The 13,812-nt window shown below is 37.7% G+C and overlaps 1 long non-coding RNA gene across 1 annotated transcript; it reads left to right on the forward strand.

Annotated features, from left to right (window-relative positions):
- Positions 1-3,446: 3,446 nt before the first annotated feature.
- On the forward strand, positions 3,447-6,322 carry LOC109168272. The gene is made up of 3 exons (XR_002052060.1): positions 3,447-3,711; positions 4,031-4,113; positions 6,285-6,322. It is a non-coding gene; the product is annotated as an uncharacterized LOC109168272 (long non-coding RNA).
- The last annotated feature ends 7,490 nt before the right edge of the window (positions 6,323-13,812 follow it).

The following is a 13,812-nucleotide window of genomic DNA, read 5'->3' on the forward strand; positions in this document are numbered from 1 at the left end:
TGGGAATTCGCATGCTCGGGTGTTAATTGTGTCTAGAAGTCATGATAGGTTGTGTTATGTGATGCATGATACCCCAATTTGGTTGCGATCAAATGGGTTATTCCTGAGCTGCAGTTCAGAAGTTGGCTGCGGTCAAATTGGTTACTCATGAGCTGCGGTTCATTCTCCTGGCTGCGGTCAGTGATTCACTTCTTGGGCTACAGCCCGCATGGGCCTCGTGTGCTATGGTCCACCGACTGAATCGCGCCAGCGGTGTGTAGGGCCACTAGCCTGAGGAAGGCCATAGCCCACCGAATGAATGATCAGGCGGTGTGTAGGGCTATGGTCGGCTGAGATCCACCGAGTGATGGGCCAGCGGTGTGTAGGGTCGTAGTCTTCGAGGATCATCGCCCACTGAATGAGTCCCTCATGCAGTGTGTAGGGCTTGATCCGCTACGATCCATCGACTGTGCTCGTTACACGGTGTGTAGGGTCGCTGTCCCCAAAAGAGGATCGCAGTCCACCGGCTGAGCGCATCAGCGTTGTGTAGGGCTGCGATCCGCCGTCGAACTATCGGTGGTCTATACGGTTGGTTGCGATCAACCCCTTCATACTGCGGTATGAGGTAGGGTGCTGCGGGGCCGCGTTAGTGCTATATGCACTAACCCTCATGTTCGAGGTATGCGATTGGTCTCGTGGCGCCACCAAAGTGTGCTTGTGTGATAAGATGATGATTGAATGATGATATGAATGATTTGAAGGTGAACTGTGACTTTAGATACATGTTCTTTAGGATATATGCTAGTATCTTCATATGCATGGTTATAATTATTGATTGTGCTTGTCCCTACTTGATTGAGTCTATTCTCGGTTGTAAAAGTTAGAGTCTCCTAAGTACATATCTTCCTGCTTCAAAATGGTTTTCGTATATATATATATATATATATATATATATATATATATATATATATATACCTATAATGTATTTCAATGCGTTGGAGTGGGTTACCAGCATCACTCGCTGAACAGATATATTTGACTTTTTGGCACAGACGATTAGCTTCCGGAGCGCGCTAGAAGGACTTGGATTAGATAGATACTTTTCTCCTTTCGACCTACGTGCCCATGACTTTGTATTGAGGATATTTAGTTAGTTTAGCCTGTGCATCTGAGTTCTCCAGCTCAGATGTGGCATAGCACTCCGCACACTTATGATTAGTAATGCTCTGTTTGGGATTTTATGAGAATTCACCTTTATTATATAAGTTTTAAAAGTTTAAAAATTTCAGTGTTACACCGGTAGATTGAACTTTACCATGTTCTTAAGACAAAAAACAAATGTGCATTCCAACTTTCTCAACAACCGGCTTTTGTTGTTAGTAGTAGTTGCACCCGTGCGATGCACGGCTATATGTATAGTATAATCTATATACAGTATAAAATATTGTTTTTGGAGATGTAATAAATTTGAAATGAAAAAAATTGTAATTTTATTACACATTGTTAAAGACTTTTTTGTACAGAACATTTTTTGTTGTACTTATACATGTTACTTTTTCGCCACAAATCAAAATTTTTAAACCTATTGGGTTACTAACTCTTGAAATAGCTAAGTACATTTGGTCATGGTTAAAGACATGTTTTTTCAAAAACAATTCAACTTTTGAAAGTGTTTGTCTTTGGCTTTTGTTTATTGCCATGGCATAGGATAGCATCAAAGGAAATTGCTTTCGTTGGAATTTGAAAGGCAATCTTGGATCTGACGGTGTTAGTGACATTTTGAGAATTAAAAGCTTAGTTCCTGCATTTGTACCGCACATGATCTGGGCTTCCAACACGTGATCAGCTAACCTTGTAACAGTTTCAAAATTATGAACCTACAGTACAGAAATTAGAAATTTATACAGTTTGATACATAATTTGAAAACTATATAGTTTAGAAATTATGAATCTACAGTACAGAAATTATAAATCTACAGTAGACATGTTATGAATCTACAGTATATAAATTATGAATCTACTGTATAGAAATTATGAATCTACAGTATATATTTTATGAATCTACAATATATAAATTATGATTCTATAGTATAGAAATTATGAATCTATAATATATAAATTATGAATAGGAAATGTGTGCATCTTGCATGGCGCACACAGTTGCACAACATAACGTTCCATCCTAATCCTAAGTATAATTTGGACAAAACGTTTCGCCTTCTTCATTTTGCAGTCCACGCTACGCCTTCTTCGTTATGCATATTTTGATTGTAATGCTAACTATTCGAAATATTACTTAAAGATAATCTGTTCACAATTTGTTCACTCCACGTCGCCCTGATTGTCGTTTGCACAAACGCCGAACTTGAGCAAATAAATAATAGATTATAAACTAACTCAGAAATAATGCAATGTCATAATATTTAACAAAATATTAATCTTACCATTAGTAACAACACTTAAAGGTGTACAAAGTGAATTTTGAAATACATTAAATGCATGTCCTTTATTGGTTGGATGAGCGTAATTATTCATGGAATACGGGTCAAATAGGCCACTCAATTGCACACCAAAGTGCAATTAAGTCATCGAACTAAAAAAAAAAATGTAATTAAATCTTTGAACAACACAAATACATGCAATTAGGTCCAAAATGATCTGTTTACATTAAACTTTGCTGACGTGGTAGTTGCGATTTTTTAAAAATAATTTTTAAAATAATTTTAAGTACAATAAATTTTTTTTTTTTAAATAATAGCACGGTCGGAGATGAACCGTCTCCGGCCCGCTTCATCTCCATGGCTGGAGACTACCGACCATGGAGGAGACGAAGAGACTCAATTTTAGTAATTGTATGAATTTGTGTTGTTCAAGGACTCTTTTAGTTTGATGGCCTAATTACACTTTAGTGTACAATTGAGTGGCCTATTTTACCCTTATTATATTATTCATTGATGACATTATAATATTTTCATTAGCCAATGTGTTTTCATTTTCTACATGAATAGCTTAGTAACGACAATGATTAACACCGAATACATTATATAATAAATATAATGTGTAAAAAATTTAAAAAAATACATAACGAATTGTCTCCAAACCTATTTAGTAATGTTTTCAATACAAAATCTCTATAAATAATAAGTAAGCACCAAGTATTCAAAAAATAAGTAAGTACCTCCAATATTTAAAAATAAATATAAAAATATTAATAATATAAACAACATCCATATTAGTGTAAAATTGGAACCTTGTGGTGCCCCATTAATTGTAAATTAATTAATTAATTAATAATAATAATAATTAATAATAATAATAATAATAATAATAATAATAATAATTATTATTATTATTATTATTATTATTATTATTATTATTATTATCTAGAAATGGGGAAAGTATACTGTCCATGCTTCTTCATTTCTTGAGTATTTTGTCTCTCTCTACGGGAAGATAGATGATACGGGAAGATAGATGATGAAGAAATTCGAAACTTCTCACTAAAAATTGAACCATTCCGGTCAATTATTCTTGCTTTCTGAGTGTTAAATCACTATATCTTGTCCGAAATCTTTGCTTTCAGACTGGATCGTTTGATTTTGTTTGGGTTAAATCCCTACGTGTTGCCGGAATTTTCGAACTTGCATGTCCTAGTAGCCGGACAACGATCTTCCTGGTAGCTCAGAGTTTATCTTCCCGGCTAGTAGACGTACAACTCTGATCGAGTCTCAGGTTCCGTCCGAGTTATAGTCGTAAATCGTTTCATGGTTTTTTTTTTGTTTAAGATAAGTTATTTTTTTCCTAATTTATATTGATTTTGCATTTTTTTTTTTTGCCCAAAAACAGTACTATTCTAATGATGCTCTTATTTGAATTACGTTTTTTATAATTTAGGAATAATATTTCGTAAACACTCTATTTGGGGGTTTTTAGCTAGTAATTGTCAGAATCATAGGTTTTTTCTGTGAATGAAATAATATATATACTTTTTTTTCCATCATATTGAACATGCAAGCTCACAAAGTTATTTATGAATACATACATATTTCAGTGCAGCCAAGAAGACCATATATACAACCAAGAATGACAAAGGCATGGAAAGATCATTTCAGAAGCTCAAATAAGTTGTAACTGGTAAAAATCTAAATTTAAACTGATGTGGTGTTATGTTACCTTTGTCTAATATGCTATGCTTCCTCTTGCTGCCTAATAAGTGAACCAAATATTTGCCTCATACTGTTGTTTTTTCATTCCAATTGCTGCAAATCTGTGTTTTTATAGAATCACATTCTCATTTGCAGTTTACATGCTTATAAATAAGTAATGATTACTTTCAAATTTCATTTACAATGACACAGAGTTCTGATGCCACAATGATTACTGTTGTTTCAAATTTCTTGGCATATGATGAAATAAGAATTCGGATGCCATAGGTTTAAGTTTAACTGTTTTATCACAAGTATTGATAGCATAAGATGAAAAAATTCAACTATATCACTCACATGTTATTGTTAATTTTGAAAAAAATTTACTGTTGGCATATGATGAAAATAGAATTCTGATGCCATTCTCAAGATTTCTGTTCCTAAAACTTTGTATGGAAGATGAGGATTATAATTAATCTTATGCCTTTTATTATTATTATTATTATTATTATTATTATTTTCTAAATGATCTTGGATTACGATCACCCTGTTCATACAGTAAATGGTAACAGCAAATAAGTTGCCATTGACTGTCTGATGATCTGTAATTTCATCATGTTCAGACAGTGTTTTTACAGCAACTCAGTTGCCATCATGTGATCTGTAATTTCAGCATTCTCTTGCAATAAGCTGATTTTATTCTGTTTGCCAAGTTATGTTTAACATGGTTTATAATTGGCTAAATTTGTTTTGAGTATAATTTAAAGAATAGATTGGAAGTACATAAGTAGTAAAGAAAGCATTTACAAGACAAAATATATCTAAGTGTTGAATCCCCAAGCCTTCAGCTCTTGAGTCCTTCTTTAGGTTGTAATGCCTTGAAATTTCATTCCAGCCTTATTTAGTAGAAGTCTTCAATCTTCGCTGTAACAAATACCACTTGAAAACAAAGTAAAACATTAGTGATCAAGATATATTCTTCCAAGTGCAAAAAGGATAAAGAGTTAATGACCACAGAAAAATACACAGTCAACAAAAAACAGTAACAGAATAGTAGTTGCAATTCATGTTGATAAATTTTCATATGTCCAAAACTTATGTTTTACAAAGTATGTTTAGTATATTTTTAAATGTAAATGTGTTACTTTTATTACAGGGTATGTTCTATAATTATTTGATTTTTTGTAATTAAAACCTGTCGCTTTTTTCTAATTTGGACTGCATTACAACTGTACTGCAGTTGCTGGTTCCTTGACATTTGAACTGCATCCCGAACTGAGTGAACTTCGTTTTTAGACACACAGATTACATATACTGCTAAAAAAATCAACAGTAACAGTAACTTATGATATTAAAATACTGAAGCACTACATAATGCCGTGAAAAGTGCTCTCAAATTCAAATAATTCATAAACTCCAATCATCGCAATTATTTTATTCATTCTTTATGAAATCCAGCTTAGCCTTCTTAAGTTCCGAGTTTACAAAAATTGATGCATTAGGGATCTTTAAATTGAGTTTGTTTGATCCTATTTTCATTCTTTTACTGCCCAGATTCTATTAATAAAACTGAGTTTCAAGAAATTCAATTTTACATGAGAAAGACCCAATTTTCTACCACTTTCAAAGCATAATAGGTGTATGCAGAAGTCATAAGGTTTTTTTTTTAAATTACCCATAAGTGTAAAAGAATGACTACTTCTTGAGATTTGTATTCTGGTTGACTATGTTTTGATGTCTTATAGTTTTCTTTTGTATGTACAACATAAGATAGTCACATGGAAAGCAGAGCTCAAAATCAATTTTTTTTTAAAGACAAAAAAAAACACTTCTATACTGCAGAAGATAGTCACACTGTGAAAGATGGCTTTCAGGTATGAATCCAAGCCCAAATTGTTTTATGTAAATCAAGCCAGATCGGAGTTTGTCTTGAACTCAAGAGTGTTTGTTCAACTATGAGGTATATGTTTGTTCAACGAAATTTTGACGGATTCTGGTATATACAAATATATATATATAATTAAAATATATATATATATATATATATATATATATATATATATATATATGCACATTTACATGTGCAATTTTTCATTCATTTTGCCTTTCATTCAATTATGCCTTTAAATCAATTATATAATGTTCTTTTATAATATGCAGGCTATGTATCTATAAAATAATAGCATATGTGGTTCAAAAATGAGAGATTGATATCCTCAGCAACCCAAGTGTAACACCCCCCAAACAAGACCTATATAAAAGCCTTAACACATGCAGATTAAACAACAAAACTAGCACAGCGGAAGATAAAACGAAAACTGGATAAAAGAAATTCGAACGGGGTGTCACGCCACGTCTACCAAACACGGTAAACGCTACGTCAAACAATCTGCAAGTGTATACATCTATCCCAAAAACATCAATCTAAAACTACATGGGCACACAGGCCACAAAACAAGGATGAGGGCACTAAGTTACCAGGCACTAGACATCGCGCTCGTCTAAACATCACCTGAAAGATACAAAGATAAACATTGGGACGACGCTCGGTCAGCGATAATTGCTGGTAACCCACTAATACATGTGAAATATCATACATAGATAGATATGATGGGTAAAACCATTTTCGAAACGGAATAACAACAACTCATCCATATCTCATCACATAGCACACATTGTTGGCGCCACAGGACCAATCGCATGCCCATACATGAGGTTCAGCGCATATAGCTCTGACACGGCCCCGCAGCACCCTGCCCCGTATCGCAACACAGAGGGGTCGATCGCAACCAACCGATGAACCGCAGCTCATCATAATTTGATCGCAACCAAACAGTGGACCGCAGCCTAAGAGTATGTCATCTGACCGCAGCCAGGAAATATGAACCGCAACTAATGTAGAAACGTTTGATTGCAACCAAACGGTGGACCGCAGCGCTATATAATATTTATATACCTGACCGATCGCAACCGGCCTGGTTAACAGTCAGTATGGTTCTCAACCCATCCAACTGCCCGTATAACCAATTTGATCGCAACCAAATTGGGGTATCATGCACACATAACACATAGCAAGCACATGCAACCACATTAACACATTGGGAAAGGGGGAGAAAACGTATAACAAAACCTATGCGTGATCCTTCACATACTAAGAATAATCCTAAGGGGTTCATACTTCTTTCACCTAGGTCAACGAGATACCAATTCAACTAGCATGCAACATATAAGACTCATACAACCTACGAATGGTACTCGAAATATCAAACTAGACATAGGCACGATAGACGGAGTCCGTTGGGACACCACGGGGGTCGGGGGAACATCAAACGGGAAGCCGGAAACCCGAGGTAGGGTATTTTCCAGCGGGTAGCCGGTGGGTGAGGGTTCACCCGCTGGCTGCCCGCCGGTGGCGTGACTCCGGGCAGTGGGTGCCCGGCGGGCAGCTGCCCGCCCGCCGGCTGCCCGCTGCCGGCGTTGCCCAAATAGGCCGCGGGTAGGTGGTGGGTCCCCTACCCCCACCTACCCCCCATTGGCTCTTTTTCATAAAAAACGCCCCGAGAACCTTTGTGGAACCCGAAACCATGCTTAGACACCTTCAAACGCAATTGATAACACACGTAGACAATTAACAGATCAAAATCAAGAAACATACGGCACATAACCTATCATGCTTTTCTAAACATAATCAACACCTAAACATACAAATACCCACCCAATCTACCAGGAATAATACCATACGAATTCCACGATATAACCTAGGGTTCTAACCATTTTTAAATCAACAAGTACACGATCCATCTTCTAATATCAAGATTCGGTAGGAATATCATATAAACATCAAGAACATCATATAATCATCAAGAACATCAAGAACACCATATAATCATCAAGAACCTCTTATCATCAAGATTACCCATGGAATCATAACACCAATTATCAAGATCATTATAACGAATCATCAACACACAAGAATATGGGGGAAATCCTAAGAGGGGAATCATAGCTATGAAAATAGGTTTTGTTGAGACATGGGTTACCTCTTAGCCTTAATTAATTCCTTGGCTATGAAGGGTCTTTCTTTAAGCTTTCTTCTTTCTTGATTTCTCATAAGGGGATTCTTGGAACTCCTTGTGTGGTGAGAGATTATTGCGGTGTAGGATTTAGGTGCCTCCTATGATCCTATATATATATATTCCTAAGAGTCATAATTGGGATCTAAATACTGTGGGCTTGCTAATTCCATTCCTTATAGGACTAAGGACTTGTTTTAGGGATAAGGGTCCATGGTCCATAGTGGACCCTATTAATTAATTAAAGAGAATCCTAATCATAATCTGAATAGTAAAAGGCCTACTTCCTTTATTCCTAATAGATAACTAGGTCTAGGATTCCTAATTAGAATCTGAATAGTAAAAGGTTTATTTTCTTTATTCCTAATAGGCTTAAGACTCTAATTTAGGCAAGGGTCCACGGTTCATGGTGGACCTTATTAATTAATTAAAGGAAAACCTAATCGAATTAAATCATATTTAATTATTATTGTAACACCCCGAAATTTTGAAACTTTTAAAGCTTATATAAAGGGGTAATTTCTCATAAAATCCCAAATAGAGTAATACTAATAACAAGTGTACGGGGTGCTATGCCACATCTGAGCTGGAGAACTCAGATGCACAGGCTAAACTAACTAATATCCTCAATACATTATTATGGCACGCAGGCCGAAAGGAAAGACTATCTATCTAATCCACGATCTTCTAGCGCGCTCTGGGATCTACTCGTCTGTGCCTGAAAGCCAAATATATCTGTTCAGCGAATGATGCCGGTAACCCACTCCAACGCGTTGAAATACATTATAGATAGATATATATAGATTATGAAAATCATTTTGAAGCAAGAAGATATATACTTAAGAGACTCTAACTTTAAAACCAGGAATAGACTCAGCAAATAGGGACAAGCACATTAATCAATGATAAACAATTAAGCAGAGTAAACATCATAAGGAATACGTATCTAAGGTCATAGATCACTTTTCAATTCAAACACATCATTATCCAAACATAATTCATATCACATAATTATTGATGGCGCCACGGGACCAATCGCATGCCCCGAACATGAGGGTTAATGCGTATAGCATTAACACGGCCCCGCAGCACCCTACCTCATACCGCGGCATTAAGGGAGTTGATCGCAACCAACCCATAGAGGACCGCTGACGAACTCAACGTCGGACCATAATCCTACACACCGCTGACGCGCACAGTCGGTGGACCAGGATCCCCCACTGACTCTTTTATAACAAATTCGTCCCGGGATCCTTTGTGGGACCCGAAACAATGCTTAGACACTTTTAAACGCAATTAACGACACCACGGAGGCAATTAATTGATCCAAAGCAAGAATTACGTATAACTCATCCAATTACGAATTCTAAACATAAACAACACCTGAACATGCGAATTCCCACCCAAATATATATCAAGAACATTACAACACAATTTCCCAATCCACCTTAGGGCTCTAATCCCTCCCAAATCATCGAAATCACAATTTATCTTTAACATCAAGAAATATCAGGATTTGTCAAGAATCATCACATCAATATCAAGAACCTCTTTTCAACATTAAGATCATCAAGATTATCAAGAATACACATAAATCATTTTATCAATCATCAAGAATTTATCACGAATAACATAGGGAGTTAATGAAGACACAAGCATATAGAAGGAGGCCAAGGAAGGAGATTATAGCTAAGAAAATAGGTTTTCTTGAGACATGGGTTACCTCTTAGCCTTAATTAATCCTCCCTTGGCTATTAAGGTTCTTCCCTAAGATTTCCATCCGTTTGATCTCCCTAGGCTTGGTGGTGGGGAGTCCCTTGGAAATTCTTGTGTGGTGATATCTATTGTGGTTTGACTTCTAGGTGCCTCCTATGTCCTTTTATATATATATATATATATATATATATATATATATATATATATATATATATATATATATATATATATATATATAGGAGTCTAATTAGGGTTCGAATGGTATGGGTTTACTAATTCTATCCCTTATAGGACTAAGGGGTTCATACAACTTCCACCTAGGTCAACGGGTTACCGATTCAACAAGCATGCAATTCCTAAGACTCTTTTACCCTACGAATGGTACCCGAAACATCAAACTAGACTCAAGTACGACAAACGGGGTCCGTTGGGACACCACGGGGAATGGGGAACATCAAATGGGGAAGCCAAAGACCCGGGGTGTGTACGGACCAGTGGGTTGCCGGTGGGTGGGGGTCACCCGCCGGAGATCATCGCCCGGGCAGCGGGTTGCCGGCGGGCGAACGCCTGTCCGCTGCCTGGCGGTGATCTTCGGGCAGCGGGTACCCCTACCCCCCACTGGCTCTTTTATCACAAATTCGTCCCGGGATCCTTTGCGGACCCGAAACCATGCTTAGACACTTTTAAACGCAATTAAAGACACCACGTAGGCAATTAATGGATCAAAAGCAAGAATTACGTATAACTCATCCTATTACGACTTCTAAACATAAAGAACACCTGAACATGCGAATTCCTACCCAAATATATATCAAGAACATTTCAACACAATTTCCCAATCCACCCTAAGGCTCTAATCCCTCCCAAATCATCAAAATCACAATTTGTCTTTAACATCAAGAAATATCAGGATTTGTCAAGAATCATCACATCAATATGAAGACCCTCTTTTCAACATTAAGATCATCAAGATTATCAAGAATACACATAAATCATTTTATCAATCATCAAGAATTTATCACGAATAGCATAGGGAGTTAATCAAGACACAAGCATATAGAAGGAGGCCAAGGAAGGAGATTATAGCGAAGAAAATAGGTTTTGTTGAGACAAAAGTTACCTCTTAGCCTTAATTAATCCTCCCTTGGCTATTAAGGTTCTTCCTTAAGATTTCCATCCGTTTGATCTCCCTAGGCTTGGTGGTGGGTAGTCCCTTTGGAATTCTTGTGTGGTGATATCTATTGTGGTGTGACTTCTAGGTGCCTCCTATGTCCTTATATATATATATATATATATATATATATATATATATATATATATATATATATATATATATATATATATATATATATATATACCTAGGAGTCCTAATTAGGGTCTGAATGGTATGGGTTTACTAATTCTATTCCTTATAGGACTAAGGGCTTGGTTTAGGGATAAGGGTCCATGGTCCATGGTGGAACATATTAATTAATTAAAGGGAATCCTAACCAAATTAAATCCTTTTTTAATTATTATTAACGGGATTAATTAAATAATTAATTCGGGATTAAAGACCGTAACACAGGGTGTTACATGACCGATCGCAACCGGCCTGGTTAACAGCCGATGGTTCTCAACCCATCCAACTACCCGTATAGCCAATTGATCGCAACCAATTGGGGTATCATGCACACATAACACGTAGCAAGCACATGCAACCCACATTAGCACATAGGGAGGGGAAAACGTATAAATAAAACTTATGTGTGGTCAACCACATACTAGGAATAGTCGTAAGGGGTTCATATACATTTCACCTAGGCCAACGAGTTACCAATTCAACTAGCATGCAATACACAAGACTCTTTTATCCTACGAATGGTACCCGAAACATCAAACTAAACTCAGGCACGACAAACGGGGTACGATGGGACACCACGGGGCACGGGGAAACATCAAACTAGGAAAACCACCATTCCACACTGGGAAAACCAGCGTGTGGCCGCCGGGTGGAGGACCACCCGCCGGCGGCACACATAAGGCAGCGGGTCTCTGGCAGGCAGTCGCCTGCCCGCCGGCTGCCCGCTGCCGGCGGCCCTTATTTGGGGCAGCGGGTAGGTGGCGGGTTCCCCTACCCCCACCTACCCCCCACTGACTCTTTTATAATAATTAGGTCCCGGGATCTTTTGTGGAACCCGAAACCATGCCTAGACACATTTAAACACAAACGACGACACCACGTAGTCAAGTAATGGATCAAAACAAAGAATCATATTAAATATGTCCTAACATGACTTCTAAACATAATCAACACTCGAACATGCAAAATCCCACCCAAATATACCAAGAATATCATAACACAAAATCCATGATTTACCCTAAGGCTCTAATCATATTTAAATCACAAAATCATAACTTTATCTTTAAAATCAAGAACACCAAGATTTATCAAGATCAACACACAATCATCAAGATCATCTTATAATAATCAAGATTATCAAGATCAACACATAAGATCATCTCATAAACATCAAGATCACATCATAATGATTATAAAAGATTTATCGAGACACAAGCATAGAATTGCATATCAACGGAGCCAAAGAAGAAGATTATAGCAAGGAATATAGGTTTTGTTGAGACATGGGTTACCTCTTAGCCTTAATTAGAATCCTTGGCTATAAAGGTTCTTTCTCTAAGATCTCCTCTTCTTGATTTCTCCTACGTTTGGTGATAGGGTAATTCTTGGGAATTCTTGTGTGCTGAAAGCTATTGTGGTGTGAATTCTAAGTGCCTCCTATGTCCTTGTATATATCTAAGAGTCCTAATTAGGGTCCGAATGGTATGGGTTTACTAATTCTATTTCTTATAGGACGAAGGGTTTGGTTTAGGGGTAAGGGTTCATGGTCTATGGTGGACCCTTCCTAATTAATTAAGGGAATTTAATTCTCCTTTAAGGGTAAGTAATTAAATAATTAATTTGGGTTAGAGGCCGTAACACGGGGTGTTACACCCTCCCCCCTTTACAAAAAGCTTCGTCCCCGAAGCTTAGGTTTGCTGAATCGACCTTCTCTCTTATCCTACGGTTTCACCTCGGTTACCTTGTGTGAATAGTTCGGGGTAGCGTTCCCTCAGGGCGTTTTTAAGTTCCCATGTTGCCTCTTCAGTTCCATGGTTGGACCAGAGGATCTTTACCATTTCCATGGTTCGTTGGCGAGTGGCCCTTGTCTTAGTGTCCAGGATCCTTACGGGTTTCTCTTCGTAAGTTAGTGTGTCATCCAGGCTTACGGCCTCGAGTTGTAACACGTGACTTGCATCGTGCACGTATTTCTTTAGCTGTGATATGTGGAATACGTTGTGCACCCGTTCCAGCTCTGCGGGTAGGGCGAGGCGGTAGGCCAGGTTCCTGACTTTTTCTAAGATTTCGTAAGGACCAATGAACCGGGGACTGAGTTTCCCCTTCTTTCCGGACCTCATCACCCCTCGAGTGGGTGAGATTTTTAGCCAGACCTTCTACCCTGTGGAGAATTCGGCCTGCTTCCTCCCCAGGTCGGCGTAGGATTTCTGGCGATCCTGGGCGGCCTTCATTCTCTCTTGTATGCGTTTGACTTTAGTTATGGTGTCCTGTAGGTATTGTGGTCCCAGGGTTACTGGGTTAACCATGTCTTCCCAACATATGGGTGTCCTACATTTTTTACCATATAGTGCTTCGTAGGGAGCCATGCGGATGCTTGCGTGATGGCTATTGTTGTAAGAGAATTCGATAAGGTCTAGGTGTTCTTCCCATGTCCCCTGGAATTCTATCATGCAGGCTCTTAGCATGTCTTCAAGAGTTTGAATGGTCCTCTCGGTTTGGCCGTTGATAGTGGGGTGGAAGGCAGTCTTGTCCCCATGGCCGTCTGTAGAGATTTCCAGAA

This window comes from Ipomoea nil, unplaced genomic scaffold (genome assembly GCF_001879475.1).
Source record: "Ipomoea nil cultivar Tokyo-kokei standard unplaced genomic scaffold, Asagao_1.1 scaffold3195, whole genome shotgun sequence".
In the NCBI taxonomy this organism is placed as follows: Eukaryota; Viridiplantae; Streptophyta; class Magnoliopsida; order Solanales; family Convolvulaceae; genus Ipomoea; species Ipomoea nil.